Source organism: Pantherophis guttatus, chromosome 1, assembly GCF_059756535.1.
Source record: "Pantherophis guttatus breed Tessera chromosome 1, ASM5975653v1, whole genome shotgun sequence".
Classification (NCBI taxonomy): Eukaryota; Metazoa; Chordata; class Lepidosauria; order Squamata; family Colubridae; genus Pantherophis; species Pantherophis guttatus.
The window spans coordinates 175,067,020-175,085,024 of NC_142063.1; the positions used below are offsets into that span (position 1 = coordinate 175,067,020).

At 37.5% G+C, this 18,005-nt stretch overlaps 1 protein-coding gene across 4 annotated transcripts in view; it reads right to left on the bottom strand.

Moving 5' to 3' along the window:
* The window catches only part of ERBB4 (erb-b2 receptor tyrosine kinase 4), a 1,174,706-nt gene that overhangs the window by 267,288 nt on the left and 889,413 nt on the right, over positions 1-18,005 (bottom strand). The window lies entirely within an intron of this gene.

Genomic DNA, 18,005 nt, shown 5'->3' on the forward strand with positions numbered 1-18,005 from the left:
ATATTAGTGACATCATGAGCTGTTTCAGAAACATTGCTGAATAATTTTTAGGTGGAAATAATATAAAAACAGATGGAATCTGGTTGACTAAAAGTCATAAAAGAGAATTAAGTTATTATAAAGGTATTCACAAATTTTCCTCTACTCATATTGCCACTGAGATAATAATTGTTGTTTTATTTATTGGCATGCAGTATATATAATATTCTACACAGAACGAAATAATTAGAAAAAAAAGCAAAAAAAAAAGAAGATAAAAAAGAATTGATGAATAAAACAAATTTTAAGATTAAGAAGTAGGTAAAATAACCGGGTATCACTATGACAAACAAGAATTGTATGTTATTTCAAAGTAAGACATGGAATGAAGTTTAAAAAAACATGTTAAGATGAATAAAATTACAAGTGTCATTCTTGGGAGAAATTCTGTGATAAAAATAAATGTCTTGCCAGAATGATATTTATGAAAGAGTGGATATTGCTGAGAAACAGAAGACTTCTGGAGTTAAAAGAACATAAACTGAGATTTGGTGGCATGGAAACCCACCACTTGAGTAGTTACAAACCCAGATTGTGCCCCTAAATACCTTTGGGGTTCTCAACACAAGAAGCATTTATAAACAACAATATTGGAAACTAGTGCCAAAAAAGTTTGTAAAATTGGGTCTGGACATGCGGGTGCTTTCACTTATGAGCATAATAATTTACAACCAGGAATCCAGTCCCAACAGCAGTTGTAAGTAGACACAAAGACAAAAAGATTCGTCACAACTCATAATGGAGGAAAGGATGGTGGAGATGATGAAGTTGCTGAGAGGACTAAATTGACTTCTTTCATCAGAGAAAAGACCATTTATTGCTGACTGGAACACCCCCCCCCAGACTTTTTGAATAAACAGAAAAAAATGAACTTATGATTTATGATTATAATGAATAGATAGAATATATTATAGAAAGAAGAGAGTCATGTTGTAACCATACAAATAAGAGGTAAATTTATCATTGTACTTAAAACTGCTGTAAAGAAGAGCAGAATCTACTTATTTTCATTCTTTTCTATATTTTTCTACTTTCTTTTTTCCCCCTTTTTTAAAAAAGTTTTATTAATATTCTATTGTTACATTTTTGTTAGTGCTTAATAAACATCATATTGTCTGGATTATTTTATTTGCTTAGCAGTACAGATTACATTCTTAATCTCTACCCCTTTTTTCCAATCACTGGTAGAATAAATTCCATGTTTGATAATATTCTGTATCTTCTTTCTGCTTAATTTTCAATGTAATATATGTATATTTCTTATACTTATATAAGAATACTTCTAGCTTTCTCTTTGGTTTTTCTTTTTCTACTTTATATTAATTTGTATTAGTCTTTATCTTTTTTTTTAACATTTTAATAAAAATATATATGAAAAATTAGAAAATAAATGAAGGGCACTTCCCAGATTGAGATATGAGTAGTTACTGGGGATAAGATAGGAGAAAATATTAATCTGTAAAGATGCAGTCAAGGAAAGCTAAGGCTCAGAATGAACTAAGACTTGGAACAAATGCCAAATATACAAACAAAAAGTTTTTTCAATATGTAAGTAACAAGATGAAAGTCAAGGACATAACTGATCCATTAATGGAAGAAAATGGCAAGAAGATAATGGAGATCAGAGAGAAAGTAGAATTGCTTAATAGTCCAATTTATCAAAAGCTGTGAGACATAACAGGAATATAGGTCAAAATAGGCAACAAATTGGTAAGAGAACACCTATTCACTCTAGATCAAGGTGCCAAACTCACGTCGTCACGGCGGCATCACATGATGTATTGGGACTTTTTTTCCCCTTCACTAAACCAGGCATGGGCATGGCCAGTGTGTGACACATCCGGCCCATGGGCTGGGAGTTTGACAGCCCTGCTCTAGATGAATTCAAATTGCCAGGACCAGATGGTTGACATTCCAGGATTCTGAAGAACCTACAGATGCGATCTCAGAACCACTGAATAAAATATTTCAGAGCTCCTGGAGCACGAGGGAACTGCCAGAGGACTGGAAAAGAGCTAATGTGATTCCAATCTACAAAAAGTGGGAAAAGATGGATCCAGGAAACTACAGACCAGTCAGCCTGATATCAATACCTGGGAAAATCCTGGAAAATATTATCAAGCATCATATTTGTGCATTTGACACAGTAGACACAGTCCACTTCTTGATAAGACAGAACAATGAGGAATAGACAGTACCATCACCAAATGGATTCATAATGTTTTTTCTTTGGGCAAAATGGTGGCCAAGGCAGATGCTTAGCCACATCGCTAGAAACTAGTAGTAGAGAAAAGTCATAAAATCTAAAATAGTGATAGAAGTAGAAGTAGCAAAACAAAGAGAATAAAGAAAATAAACATAGATCAGGTCCTAAGAATTTAAGCAATAACAGCCAAAGGTCAAGGACCAGCGAAACCAGACTCCCAGCTGAGTTTCCAACTGCCCACGTGGACCCAGAGTCCTGAAGTCTGAAAATTTAGCAAGATATCGGCATTCCCGAGCAACCATAAATAAATAAATCCCTACCAGAGGCAAGTATCTAGATAAGCCAGGACTAGCTGGAGAGATCCTCCAAACCCTAGCGAACAGCGCAAAAAAAAAAAAAAAAGCCATTCAGCAATCCCCACCGGAGGTATAAACCTCGGAAAACCGGAGCTAGCTGGCAAGGTCCCTTCAAACCCTAGCAAACAGCGCAAAAAAGCCATCTAGCAATCCCCACCGGAGCCATAAACCTCGGAAAGCTGGAGCTAGCCGGTGAGGTCCTTCAGACCTAAGTGAATAGTGCAAGAAAAAGCCATCCAGCAATCCCCACCGGAGGCATATACCTAGCTAGCCAGATGGAGAGACCCGAACTAAGAGGTCTATTTGCGAAGCTAATATACGGATCACTAATTCCCCACAGGAAGCATTCAGTTAGGAAAGCCAGAACGAACTGGAGAATCCCCACAAGTAAGTAAGTAACTAACTAACTAACTAACTAACTAACTAACTAACTAACTAACTGACTGACTGACTGACTGACTGACTGACTGACTATAAATAAATAAATAAATAAATAAATAAATAAATAAATAAATAAATAAATAAATAATTAGAGCAAGCAAGCAGGCAAGCAAGCACGCAAGTAAGCAAACAAGCGGCTAGACTATCCAACAGCCATTGTAAAGCAGCAAAGCCAAGGATAGCAAGGAGCAAGCCAGGCTAGCCACAACGAAGAGAGGTCAATCTCTCTAAGACCAATAAGGGGTGCTAGTGGAAGGTGAAGCTCCCACAGGCTATACACGCACACAAGCACGCAGGACAATCAGGATAGAATGAAATTCTACCATCCAGCCGCCCAATGGAATCCAGCAAAGAAGAGGTGCACCTCCGCAAAGTCAAACCTGCAAAGTCACCTGTACTTTACAAACCTGTAAAGTCATGAAATCGATTATAAACCAATCCATCACCCTCCACTTAGAGAGAAACAACCTGCTTTCTAACAAGCAATTTGGTTTCAGGAAAAATTTGTCCTGTAATCTGCAACTCCTACATGCAGAAACATTTGGCCCACACATCTTGACCAGGGTAAAGCAATAGACGCAATTTACACAGACTTTTGCAAAGCCTTTGATTCAGTGGTGCACAGCAAACTACTGTTAAAACTAAGTTCTTACAGCATTTCCAGATCCCTGCACAAATGGATAGCTGCATTCCTGTCAAACAGGCAACAAGTAGTGAAAATAGGGAGGCCTATCAAATCCGGCACCAGTTAACAGCGGTGTCCCTCAAGGCAGCGTTCTAGGACCCACGCTCTTTCTGCTTTACATCAATGACCTATGCAATCACATTAAAAGCAGCTGCGTCCTCTTCGCTGATGATATAAAATTATTTAACACCACTGACAATGCTGCTGCTCTACAAAGCAACCTTGACTATGTGTCAGAATGGTAGAGCAATTGGCAACTCCAAATTTCAACTAATAAATGGTCTATCCTTCACATTGGCAATAAGAATCAGTACACCAAATATAAGTTGGGCACAAACGACCCTCACCCTGTTAAGGACCTAGGAGTACTCATCTCAAACGAGCTAAGCCGCAGAGCTCACTGTAACAGCATTGCCAAAAAGGCATTAAGAATTGTTAATCTAATTTTGCGAAGCTTCTTCTCCAGCAATGTTCTTCTACATTGCTAACTAGGGCATACAAAACTTTTGCCAGGCCAATTCTCGAATACAGCTCACCTGCCTGGAATCCACACTGTATATCGGATATTAATATGATTGAGCAGGTCCAGAGGTATTTCATGAGAAGAGTACTCCTCTACTCACAATAGAATCCCTTATGCCACCAGACTTCAAATTTTGGGCTTGGACAATCTGGAACTGTGCCACCTGCGGTCTGATCTAAGCATAGTACACAAAATTGTCTGCTACAACATCTTACCTGTCAATGACTTCTTCAGCTTCAACCTCAATAATACACGGGCAAATAATCAGTACAAACTAAAGGTAAACTGCTTCAAACTCAATTGCAAAAAATACAACTTCAGCAACTGAGTGGTCAACGCCTGGAATGCTCTACCCGACTCCATTGTTACATCCTCAAGCCCTCACAGCTTCAACCTTAAACTGTCTACCGTGGACCTCACCCCATTCCTAAGAGGTCCGTAAAGGGGGCGTGCATAAGCACACCAGTGTGCCTACTGTCCCTGTCCTACTGTCCCCATTTATTTTTATTGTCCATGTTCATACTTATACCTGCTATCTTGTACATGTTTAACAAACTAATAAATAAAATAAAATAAAAATAATTAGTTGACCAATCATAGTCATCATGTAGTCTTCAATGGAACTTCTATATGGAAAACATGTAGTGGAGTACCACAAGGTTTTATATTGGGGCCAGTGCTCTTCAAAATCTCCATAAATGACAGAAGGGGAACTCATCAAAATTGCAGATGACAAGCTGGGGGCGGGGGGGGGCGGTTTGCTAACACTTTTGAAGACAGACTCCAGATTCAGAAGGATCTTGTCAGATTTAGATCCTATCCAACAAAATGCTGCTCAGGAGTGAAGCAAATAAGAATCTGCACCCTCTTGAAAAGGTGCTTTTCAAAGGGCAACTGGACTTTCTTGGGGTTTTTTTTTTCCTTGACAATATTTCACTTCTCATCCAAGAAACTTCTTCAGTTCAGTTCACTTCTTCAGAACTGAAGAAGCTTCTTGAATGAGAAGTGAAACAAAACCCAAGAAACTCCAGTTGCCTTTTGGGACACTAGCATATTTGGGACAATCATGACCTGGATGTTTGAGAATCTCCATAGACAGTAAGGGTCTGGCAGGAAAAAAAACAAATGCACAAGTATACAATTGGCTCAACAGTAGTAGCTGTCAGTAGGATCTAAGTGTCCTAGTGGATCACCACTTAATTATGAGTCAGCAGTGTGCGGTAGCTGCATCAAGATCATGAGAAGTAATAGTACCGTTTTACACTGCACTAGTGAGATATGTGCACTATACAAAAGGATACTGAAATCCTAGAAAGAGTGCAGAGAAGAGCAACAAAGATGATAAGGGGTCTGGAGGCTAAATTTCACAAGGAATGGCTAAGGGAACTACATATGTCTAGACTAACAAAGAGAAGGATTAGGTATAGAAGCATCTGATGGTAGGACAAGAATCTTATGTATAAAAAATAGATTAAGATAAGAAAGAGAAAATCTATAAATATGGATTACTGATGCGAAGATGTTGAAAAGAAGAAGATATAAATATCTATTTTTGTTTGTTTGTTTATTTTTTAAAAACTGTTTAATAAAAATTATTTTTTAAAAAAGAAGTAATGGGTGGAAGCTTGTAAAAGAGAGATCCAACCTGGAACCAACAGAAATTGCCTGACAGTGGGAACCAATTAATCAGTGGAACAACTTGCCTCCCAAAGTTGTGGGTGTTCCATTGCTGGAAATTTTCAAGAAAAGTTTGGGTTACCATTTGTCCAAGATGATATAAGACAGTGATGGCGAACCTTTTCAGCACCAAGTGCCCAAACTGGAAAGGTGGCTGGCGAGTGCATGTGCACTGACCAGCTGGTCTTCGGGTTTCTGGTGCTCCGGTGTGCGCAAAGACCAGCTAGTGTGCACCGAAAACCAGAAGAGCACCTGGCGACGGTGCATGTGCCCACAGAGAGGGCTCTGTGTGCCACCTCTGGCAAGGGTGCCATAGGTTTGCCATCATGGGTATAAAGTCTCCTGCCTTGGGCAGGGGGTTGGAGTAAAAGACCTCCAAAATCCCTTCCAGCCCTATGATTCAATTGGATTCTATTCAGAAAACCCCAATTTTAAAAAAAAAACTCAGATGAAGATTTAATCTGAAAAAAAAAATTCTCATTCATATTCTTTTCTTTTACTGAGATGCTTTAGTAATGTTCCAAAAAGATGAAATGTTCTGTAGCAAGTCTCTGCCATTTTCAATTTATACTGTTTGTTGCTTCTTATTCAATACACTGCTACTAGAATGAATGTCTAATTGTACTTCATTAACAAAGATCCTGAGTATCTGTCATGTAAGCACATTGACTGCCTGAGCACATTATTACTTTCATATAGCTTGTTCTCGCCTTACTTGGGTTCAACACACTTTCATCACTGTGTTGTGATTTCTGATGCTTGCACAGCATCAAATGCCTCTTTTGATCTAGAGAACATGCCTCATCTATGGCTGAAGAGCATTTTTCATACTCTTTCCCAGAGAATATCATTACAGCTGGAGGTTAGGTAGTCTCAGTGTTTGTTCCACAGTTCCATGGCTACAGTGACCTTACAATATCCTGGAGAAGATATGTGTCCAAATCAGTGGTGGGTTCCTCCCGGTTCCGCCCAGTTCTGCCGAGCCGGTAGTGGTGACGATATGACATCACCGAACTGGTTCTGCCCCCCCCCACCCCCCACATTATTCTTACCTTTTATTTGGCCCCACCCCAATCTATTTTTTTTTTTAAAATTGATTTATATGCCGCCCTTCTCTGAAGATTCAGGGCGGCTTACAATGTGCTCAGCAATAGCCTTCATCCTTTTGTATATTTATACAAAGTCAGCTTATTGCCCCCACAACTGGGTCCTCAATTTACCTACCTTAGAAAGGATGGAAGGCTGAGTCAACCTTAAGCCTTGGCGAGATTCAAACCCTGCAGTAATTGCAGGCAGCTGGTCTTAATAACCAGCTTAATAACAGGGTGCCTTAAACCCCTGTACTACCAAGGCTCTTGCTATTGCTGCCTCCTGAGTCCCAACTGATCGGCTAGAAGGAAAAAGCTGTTTAAACTCTTGGGGGGGGGGCTTCAAAGGGCCGTCCTACAGCTGATCAGTGTTAAAAGGCAGTGTGGTGGTAGACTGGTGCCTCCAAAAACAAATGAGTAGACCGGTGCCTGCAAAAATAAATAGGTAGACCAATGCCTCCAAAAACAAATGAGTAGACCAGTACAGCTCTGCAACTTCAAGCAGTTAAAAGCCTGGTAGACCAGTACCTCTGCTAAATCCTAAAGAATTGTCACATGACCATCAAGCCACACCCAGAAAATAAGCCATGCCCACAGAACCGGTAGTAAAAAATGTTAGAACCCACCCTGGTCCAAATGGAAGAATGGAACACTTCTCCCTTAATCATAAAACTTCACTCATCATGATCCTGAAGGCAATCAAGCCCCAGATTCTCCCCAGCATACTCACTCCCCCATCTTAAAAATGAAAAATAGGATTGCAATCACCATAATTTCCTTAGGATATTCTTCTCTTCTCTTCTCATAAATCAGAAAAACCCTGTAAGCACCTTTCCAGCCTAACATTTTATTATAACACACACACTATTGTGACTTATACCTACAGTATTGCTCATGAAAGCTTATGACGTTTAATAAAATTAATGGCTAACATGGGTCTTCTCTTGCAATCACTATTCTTTTGGGTATGCTTTTCTCATTGGTAAGAGTTTACATTCTTACATATAGAACAAAGAGGTTTTGCACTGAAGATGTACTAGGAGAATTGAAACCCTTTAAAAAGAAAAATAAACATACAAATAAAAAAATCCTTGTCCTTAAATTAACAAGTTATTCCTACTGTCTAAAAACTTGTAGTTCTCCTTGTGTGGCTAAAAGCATCAACTTCACCCAACAAGCCTCATGTTTTCTAAAACTTATTGGGGGAAATTATCTCTTTCTGATTGTTCCATAACAAAAGCAAACTATAGGTTGAGAATGCAATGCTACTCTAATGTCACATGCTTTAAGAATCCATTCTCACAGCCTCTCCCATATTCCAAAAGCCAGTTATTTACTTGGCAACACTTGTCAAATGGAGAATTAATCAGGTGAGGAGCTAAGTGGGTAGAACAGTATCAGCCGGGCTATGTAAGAAGAATCACAAATACATTGATAGTTTATGTCAGGACTGGTTTAAGATTATTTTGTTGCCTGAAGCAAAGCAGCAAATAATGCCCCATTTAACTCTATCAAGCACCCAAAGCACAGTCATAAGATTGCAGGGGGCAGGGGGAAACCATTGAAATTTTGAATCCAGGTTGTAAGTATTCACCAGGTAGATTTATCACAACTTTGAATGGTCATTAAGCAACTTCCCACCCACATAATCTTAGAGCAGACAATTCTCTGTTGGCTACCTTACATTATGACAATTGCTTGTAAAAATGGTGAGTTAGCACCCATAACAATCTAAATAATTTTAGGTAAACTACAAGGATCTACGTTCTTATTGGGAGACTTGGGAGGAAAATCTACTGAATTCAATTTCTTTTGTGTTGTTACTGCAACATAATTGTTTAATAGCCTATATTATAAATATTTTGTACTCATGGAGACATCTTATATAGTATTTTACAAATGTTTTTATAGATGAGGTTCTTTAAATAGCATCTGAAAATTAAGCTAGGAAAACTTTTCCCCCCAACTAAGATCAAAACAGAAAACCTTACATAAACCTGTAAATAATATTTTATTAAAATTCTTAGCTCAGCTTGTCAGTCTCTTTTATTAAATGAAGCTCTACAACAATAATACTCAGTTAATTAAACAAGTAGGAATACAGCCAATTAGATTGCAAAGATTTATAAATTTAATTGACTGAAGGTGTTTATGAAAATGCTGAGGTTTTCCAAAACAGGAGTGATAAAGCAGTACAAAGCACTTAGGACCTGTTTAATTTGTCTGCATTAATATATTTATTTTTAACTAATACATTTTCCATTAGTTGAGAAAAAAGATGCATATTTTCTGAATCATAGTTTATTTTGCTTAGAGTTGAGACCATCTATTTCACTACATAAAAATTAGCCATTTGTAGACAAATTTACAAATGGAGAGAGAATTCATGAAAAGATTATTAGCTAGATATAGCAACTAATTGTGAATTTTCTTCTCCTAGCTGGGAAAAGCTTTGCTGAATGGTAACTTTAGACTCGTAATGAGTACTCCAGCTGAGAATTGTTCCTACTGAGTATTGTGTTTATTCTGTATTGTCTCCCATGCACAATATTGTTGACAACACAGAAATGCTAAAGAGGATTCATGATGAAATTTCCCTATCCAGATTTTCTTCCTTTAAAAGAACAGGGTCAAGGTATGGACTTGCAAAATTAACTTGCATCTAAATGGTCCACCTGTGGAAACTCAGCACTCTGAAGTTTAATTAAAACAAGGAAGCAAAAAATATTGATGGTTTTTTCCCTCCACAAATTCAAGTTACTTCTTTTCAGATCACTGAATTGCACAGCTATTAACAAGGAAAAACTGCATAGGTAGGTCAAACATTTACCACACATCAATTCTCACATTCACTACTTGGAAATGTCAATCAAATTATAGTAAATTAAAGATAATGTTATTAACTTGTCAATCCAGTTCATAGAGAAGTAAATAATATAAAATTTACAAATCCTGTCTGGATTGAAGTAATTTTGAAATATTTTGCAAATTATTCAATCCAGATATACAGTATGATAGCATATCTCCCAGGATACTAGATTATTCTCCTGTTGTGTGTCTCCCAACTTTCTATTTCAGGAAAGCAACTGCCAATCACTTTCCTACCTGGATACACACACATACACACACATTTAAAATATACATAAACATAGAAAGAGCATCAAAATATGCATGCATGCAGACATAATATGTTATTATCCAAGCCCCCCCACCCACCCACCCAAGGGAATGGGAACCTATAGTACTCTCTCTTGCTGAAAATGTATTGGGCAGGCAGGATAGATAGTCCAGAATGTTTTAGAATAATGATTCAAGCCATAAAGCAATGTGTACGTAATTGACTTCTAGTATTGGATGCAACCAATACAATTTATGTCCCATGCCCAGACTCTGTCTAGAAGAGATCCAGATAATCCTCTTCATTCAGGATTTTTGTGATTGCTGTTCTCCACTTCCTTTATAACATACTTAAAATGGGGCAAGTTAAATAAAATGCATAACTTGAGTGATAGCTTCTTGATGAAGGGACATTCCATATCAACTTTCGAGGCATTCTGTTCTTATGTGAAGCAATTAACTGTTTGGTTAAAAGGTAATTCTTAGCAATCAAATCCAGGTCTCCTTTAAAATTAATATTATCCTTGTTCTCCTCTATCCTTAATGGAGCCTCATTTTCCACTGAAAGGCAGTCATCCTCTTCCCAATCCAGAATGAGCAGCGCTTGTTTACCAAGGTTACAAGGGGAGAAGAGGGGGGGAAAGGAGACTTACTACCCTTGCCAGGTGTCCACTATTTGAGCGGACAGTCCGCTTTTTTCACATTATGTTCACTATTTTTTTTCACAAAATAGTGGACATTTTTTTTATTCAAAAGCTTTATGATGAAATGGTACGTAATCTAAAGCTGTACAGACTAAGAGAATAACGATAGGAGAATCGCGTTTTGTCTTTTTTTTCATAAGTTAGAATGAGACAAAGATCGAATATCCATTGAACTCGATTCTCTGAAAAAATTAATGATGAGATTAAAATAAAAATATATTATAAAATTATGTACTGTTCACATTTTAAAAATGTATTGTAGCTTGTGTCGACTGACCTAAAATGGCGTCGAGTGATGAGAATGAGAGCGGCGAGATTTCGAATTCTTTAAAACGAAAGAGAGGAGTGTGCAAATACACCAAAGACTGGGAAGCTACTTTTGCATGGATTACCAACAACGAAACCGACAGAACAAATATGACGGCCTACTGTAAATTGTGTCAGAAATCGTTCACAATTGAATATAATGGTATAAAAGCTGTCACACAGCATGCAAGCACAAAAAATCATTTAGATAAGGAGAAAATAGCTTCCAGCAACAAGCGAATCAATTCGTTTTTCATTGTTAAAGACTCCTTTTTCAGTGAGAAAGTGACTGTAGCTGAAATGGCTGAAACTTACCATGGGATCAAACACCATATTTCTTTCCTGGCTCAAGATTGCTGTATTAAGTTAATGAAGCAAATTTTTGATGATTCAGAAATTGTAAAAAAGATGTCTTGTGGAAGAACCAAATCATCAGTTATTGTCAATGAGGTTTTGTATCCTTTTTCTATTGAGTTGGTTCTCAATGATCTTAAAACTGGAATTCCATTTTCTCTCTCCACTGACGCATCAAACAAGGGAAATCGCAAAATGTATCCCGTTGTTGCACAATATTTTACTTGTGAAGAAGGACTGTGTGTGAAAATTTTAGATTTTTATGAGGATTCTTTCGAAGATTCTACATCAATAAAAAATCAGCTGTGTCAAGTTCTTAGTGATAACGAATTGGAAATAAATAATGTTTCAGCTTACTCAGCAGATAATGCATCGGTCAATTATGGAGTGAACAAATCTGTTTACCAAAAATTATTGCTGGGAAATGACAATATTGTAGCTGCTCATTGCAATAATCACATTTTACACAACAGCGCAAAAAATGCATTAAAGCAGTTATCTTTTGATATCGAAAATGTAGTGCTGAAGGTTTTTGCCGAATTTTCGAATTCTGCGAAGAAATGAGAAGAGTTGAAATCATTTTTTGAGTTTTGCGAGTCAGAATTCCATGAAGTTTTGTGCCATGTTCCAACATGTTGGTTAAGTTTGTTTAAAGCAGTCAAAAAACTTCTTTTAAACTGGATACCTCTAAAATCGTATTTTATTTCTCTTGGATCTGATGAGTGCCATAAGGTTATCTGGAACCTTATTTCGGATCAGGAAAGTGAACTCGCAAAGGACGATGAACCAACAATTTCAGAATTGTATTTATATTTCACGCACTTCTTCATGTCAATAATGCAAGACACCCTACTGAAGCTGGAAAGCAAGAAAATTCTTGCATGTGATCTTCACATTATCATATGTAAGCTGCGTGATTCTTTGCAAAAAAAAAATATGATGAGCAGTTTTTTGGAATGAAAGTTTTATTTGCCTTACGTAAAAAACATTTGCCTGAGAATGCCGTGCAAAAGTTCAAGAAAGAAGCCATCAACGTGTATCAAAGAGCCATTGCGTACCTAGAAAAGTGGTATAATTTCACCGATTCAGTATATGAGATGCTAAATTGTTTCAATCTAATTGATCGCAATAATCCTCCAACTTTAGAAGAAATGACAAACATCTGGTTATTATCACCATGGCGAGAACTTCCACCCAACACTCACTTCGATGAAATTTCTGCCTTAGAAGAAGTTTATGTTCATCTGCAGGGCGATTCATCCCTTGATAAGTGGACATACTTTTTCAAGAAAGAGCCAGCTCCGAGTTTACTGAAACTGTTCCAGTATTGTGCATCAATTCCAGTATCAAAAGCAAAAGTTGAACAAATTTTCAGTATCATGGGAAATTTGTGGACTGACGAACGTAACCGACTGCTTGTACCATCAGTTCGAAGTGAACTTTGTATATTTTTTAATATTTCTCAACGTTGTACTGAAATTAAAGAATTATTCCTTAAACACAAGGAATTGATCAAAGCTGTGCAGTCAAATAAAAAATACACACGACAGCAAAGTAAAATGTAATTTAATATTTTACATATTATTATAATATATTTGATGTTTTGAATTTTAAGTAAAGTTTTGAAGTGATTATTTTAATACGTGTTAAAATGTTTGTAAGAAAATATATAATTTAATTGTAATTTTTTAAATTTTTTTACTATTTAACACCCCCCCCCCCCGCTTGTCCGTTATTTTTTGGAAGCAGACCTGGCAACCCTAAGACTTACTTACAGTATCCATTATCTGAAATAAGTCCTTTATTTTATCTGGGTGTCGTTGCAGCCATGTCGTGTTTAAGGTTACTTTCTTTTTGAGTCCCTTTTTGCTTTTACTGTTACCTTTTGTTTCTGCATCTTTGGGTGGTTTAAGGGATTTTAAAACATACTCTAATTTTTAGTTGTGTAACTTGCAAATTTTGGAGAAAAAGTTAGGAAGGATTCTTTCTCCATTTCTTTCTCTGCTTGTTGTGCCAAAATGGTTCCTACATAGTAGTTTCTCCTTCGACTTTATATCTTCATAATATACTGTATACACCTCAAAATAGTACTATATTAATGGGTTTTGTGTTCTCTACTTCTTTCTTTGGAAGAGTCCCAGAGCTCACCTTCCAGGGCCCTTCACAGCAAACAGCTCCCGAAGGAATCAACTATAAGGTAGGTTCATCAAACAGTCTCTCAAGGACACACACCACCTCCCAGCTTCACTTTTTCCTCTCTTCTTTGTTATGCTTTTACAAGGAAGGAGGAACACTGGCCAAATCCATGGATGACACAGTCTATCCTACAATAATACTGTCCACATCTTCAGGTATAAATAAGGTTATTGTTGTAACCACAAGTCATAACAACCTAGCATAGCATAAGTATCAGGGGTGAAATCCATCAGGTTATAACAGGTTCTGGAGAACCGGTAGCAGAAATTTTGGATAGTTCGGAGAACCGACAAATACCACCTCTGGCTGGCCCCAGAGTGGGGTGGGAATGGAGATTTTGCAATATCCTTCCCCTGCTATGCCCACAAAGTCACACCCACAGAACCGGTAGGGAAAAATTTTGAATTTCACCCCTGATAAGTATAATAAAATAAAATAAATAAAAATAGTACTGGATACAAAGAGATCAAAATAATAAATTGCTATGATTGCAAACATAGTTTTTGCCTTCACCAATATTACAATAAGATATGGTAAGGTCTTATATGAAAACATATTTGCTCATGAGGAATTGGGGAAACAGTTGACTATAATATCTGTTGAGGTATCCACAACACATCTAACCTGCTTCATCAGTATCCTGGAAGAATGGATAACTTTTAAATGAGTTTAATTTTATAAGACTCTAAAATCCCTATAACCCAGTTTGTAGCCAAATACCGTTCAGTAGCAGTGAAAGTAAGGCACCAACAAATGTAAAGTCACCCATAATTATAACTCAGTTTATTTGTTGACCACCTCAATGTCATTCTAATATTTTATTGTATTTTATTTTGCTGTCTTTACTAGTATTCACATCTCTGCCTCTTAGCCATAATAAGGAATAGTGTTGATGATGTAGTGCAGGGGAAGAGTAGAACAGCCATATCTGGAGGTCACTAGAACAATATTTCCCTTTCCCACATAATTGGTATGAAGATAACATTGGAGGGCAGTGCTACCTGTACCCAAAAATCAGCAATACAAAAACATCCTTACTTTTAAGTAAAGGATTTAAAAACTCATGCAGAAATGGGATGAACTAAAATAAGGTTTAAAAAAACTGGGAAGCTGTAGACTTTTAAACCAACCTATTTTTCTACCTCTAATCCCTCAAAGATGCTACTGAGATGTCAATGAGAAACTGCCATAGATGAGAATCCTTAAAATTAAATCCTTAAGATTAAAATTCCAAATTTCTAACCCATCCTCACTTCCAAAGTGCCAAGCCATTATCTTAGAGGCAGAGAATCTGCACAGAAATCAGATGAAATTGCAAATCTAAGGGTAGGTCAAAGGACAATGAGGAGGATCGGTTCATTAAAAAAAAAAAGATATTGACTTATAGTATCTATGTGCTGGCAAAAAAAAAAGCTGTCTCTCCATTTCTGGTGAAAATCTCTGAAGCATTCACTCTTATACTGTGCCCTTTGAACAACTGTTTCTAGGGAAGTAGTATGCAGCTAATTTAAGAAAAGGATCTGTGAATTCCACTGTAGATCCTATTGAGACTACAGTAAATAACCCTTCTTATATATTCCATGGCAAAGACTACAATTATAGCAGGTGCTAATACCTAGAACATGGAGGTGCTTGCTTGGCTAAAGGTGCCCTAGCAAGATCCCCTGGGCTTTTGCATATGTATTGCTGGTGTCAGAAGACCTATGGTGGATCACTCAGTGCTTCCTTGTGGAGTCCAATCTATGCACATATTGAGTAACAACCCTAAGCTTTGAGTGGCAAACAGCAGCATTGCTGGCATTACCCACTATGGTTGAGCTGTCTTCTTGGTTTCTTGTCACGATCTGTCACATATATTTATAGAATTGACTGTACTGGCTACCAGTTCATTTCAGAGGACAGTTTAGGGCCCGATTATCACCTTGAAAACCCTACCTGTCTGTTTTCTTTGTGAACTTGCCTCTGGATCTCTGGAGAGATCAGTTGCTATGTTCCTCTGACATTTTAAGACAGGAAATGGTGGCACTGCAGATGCCAGTGGCCCCATGGAGTTTAAGTAGTGTTACTTGTTATTTGTCTTTCACCAACAGATAAAAAGGTTTTAGAAATGAGGATTTGACTACTATTATGAATGACTAGGTTTGTTTTTATATGTATTCTTTAATTGCTGCCTTTAGGTCTTCATGGGTTTTATTGTACTTACTTCTTTGCATTGTAAAACACTTGGAGCGATTGCTTCTAAAATAAATTAATTAAGAGCAAGTCGGTGAAAATGGGGAATAACTTTCTTTATATTTGGAGTGGAGCTGAAAAAATCTTAATGTTTTCAGGGACAGGGAAATTGTGCAGGAAATTATACAAAAGGCTTACTTTACTTACCCCACCCCCACATTTAAAACACAACAAAACAGGTTTTGTGACTGTGTGAAAGTGACAGCAGAGATTTCAGGGCCAGACATGTGGCACCTTCCTTACATGCATTGTAGCAATTTGGACAGAAGAAGATCCCAGAAGAAGATGTTTCTGCATTCAAGTAATATCTATTTTAAAAGTGGATGGGAGAACTCTTAATAAAGACTGATCAAAATATGAACTCCTGTTCTTAGAAAATGTTCTTGGAAAGCATTAAACATTTATTCAGCAAACCAGGTTTCACTGTCCTATCCTCATGACCAGGGGTGAAATGCTCCCTGTTCGGACCAGATCAGCCGATCCGGTAGCGATGATGGCCAGTAGTTCAGAGAACCGGTAGTGATGGCAGCTGGAGGCTCCGCCCACCCATCTTAGCCTCTACAGCCCACTGGCCCCTCTTGCCCTTTTCTTTCTGGATGCAGCGCTTCTGCTTGTTGGGCCACTTCCCCGCAGCGCTTCTGCTGGTGCCACCACGCAAGCCTCCCATGAGGAAAAAGAGGGAAAAAGCAAAGCGGCTGGCTGCAGAGGTGCCAGCTTCAGAAAGTGGCCCAACAGGCAGAAGCGACACGCCCAGAAAGAGATTCTGGCCTTGCCCCGCCCTCTCACCACCCGCTCTCCCTTCACTTTGGATGGGGGCTGGGGCCCAGAGACTAAGGTGACCAGACGTCCCGCTTTTGGCGGGACAGTCCCGCTTTTGAGCAATTTGTCCCGCGTCCCGCGGCGTTTTAAAAAAGTCCCAATTTTTCATTCTGCCTCCTGGTTCCCGGCTGCCTCCTGAATCCCCGCTGATGGCTAGAGGGAAAAAACCTGTTTAAACTCTTGCCGCGGGGCTTCAAAGGGCCGCCCTACATTAATTAGCTCGGCTTCCCCCTCTCAGCTGATTTGCACAGGGCTCTGCTCTTGCTAAATTGCTCAGTTTTTTTTTCCTCTTTGTGCAAACCAAGCTCAAAACGAAACTGGAAGTAAAACAGGCTGTTGGCTTTGCGGTTTGCTTGCAATGTTGGAAAATTAGGCAGCAGATTTATTTTCCTTTTCCTCACCAAAAAAGGTAAGTGCAAACAATGGAAAATTATTTAGGGCAAAAGAGGAGAGTTCAAGATTTTAAAACACAAAAGAAAAAAAAGCTCTTTTTAACTAGGGAATTGTAATAATTGAGATATTATTAATTGTATACTGTGTTGAAAGCAGAAATGGTTAAGTTGTGGTTTGGAGGAATATATGGGGGAAATTATTTGGTTTATTATTATTGGTAAGTATAATTAATTGATTTGTAAGAAATTGGATTGCATGGAAATAATTGGAATATTCATGTTCATATTGATTAATATACAAAAAAGATAGTTATATAACTAATTGATTTATATTAAAATGTTGAATTTGTATTAAACAACTGTATTACATAATTACATAATTAACCAATGTGAGGATGGATATAAAAATAGATGACAATGGGAAGAGGTATAAAATAGAATAGAAGGGAAAAATTGAATTTGATTAAGATTAGAGATGAGGATGAAGGGTAATATTGTTTTTTTAAAAAAATAGATGAGGAATAAATATGGCAAAAAGGAAATATAGAAATTGTAAATTTAATTGAAATGACTAAACACTGTTTAAATTTGTGAACCAGCCAAATATTCTGTTCAAAGAAAATACATTGTATGTATGTGTGTTTCTAATTATTGCTATTTATTCATATTTGTTCTCTTTTATTCTTTAAAGTTTAACAATTCATTCTTTATCTTAATATCTTTATATTTGTTTGGGGTTGGCTTTCTTCCCTTTCATCTTTTTTATTGTACAGCAATCTTTCTCCTCAAACCTACCACCTCTCTTTTCTTTCCTTCTTACTTTCTCTTCCCCCCCTCTTCTTCTCCTCCCTACTTCCTCTTCCTTTCTCC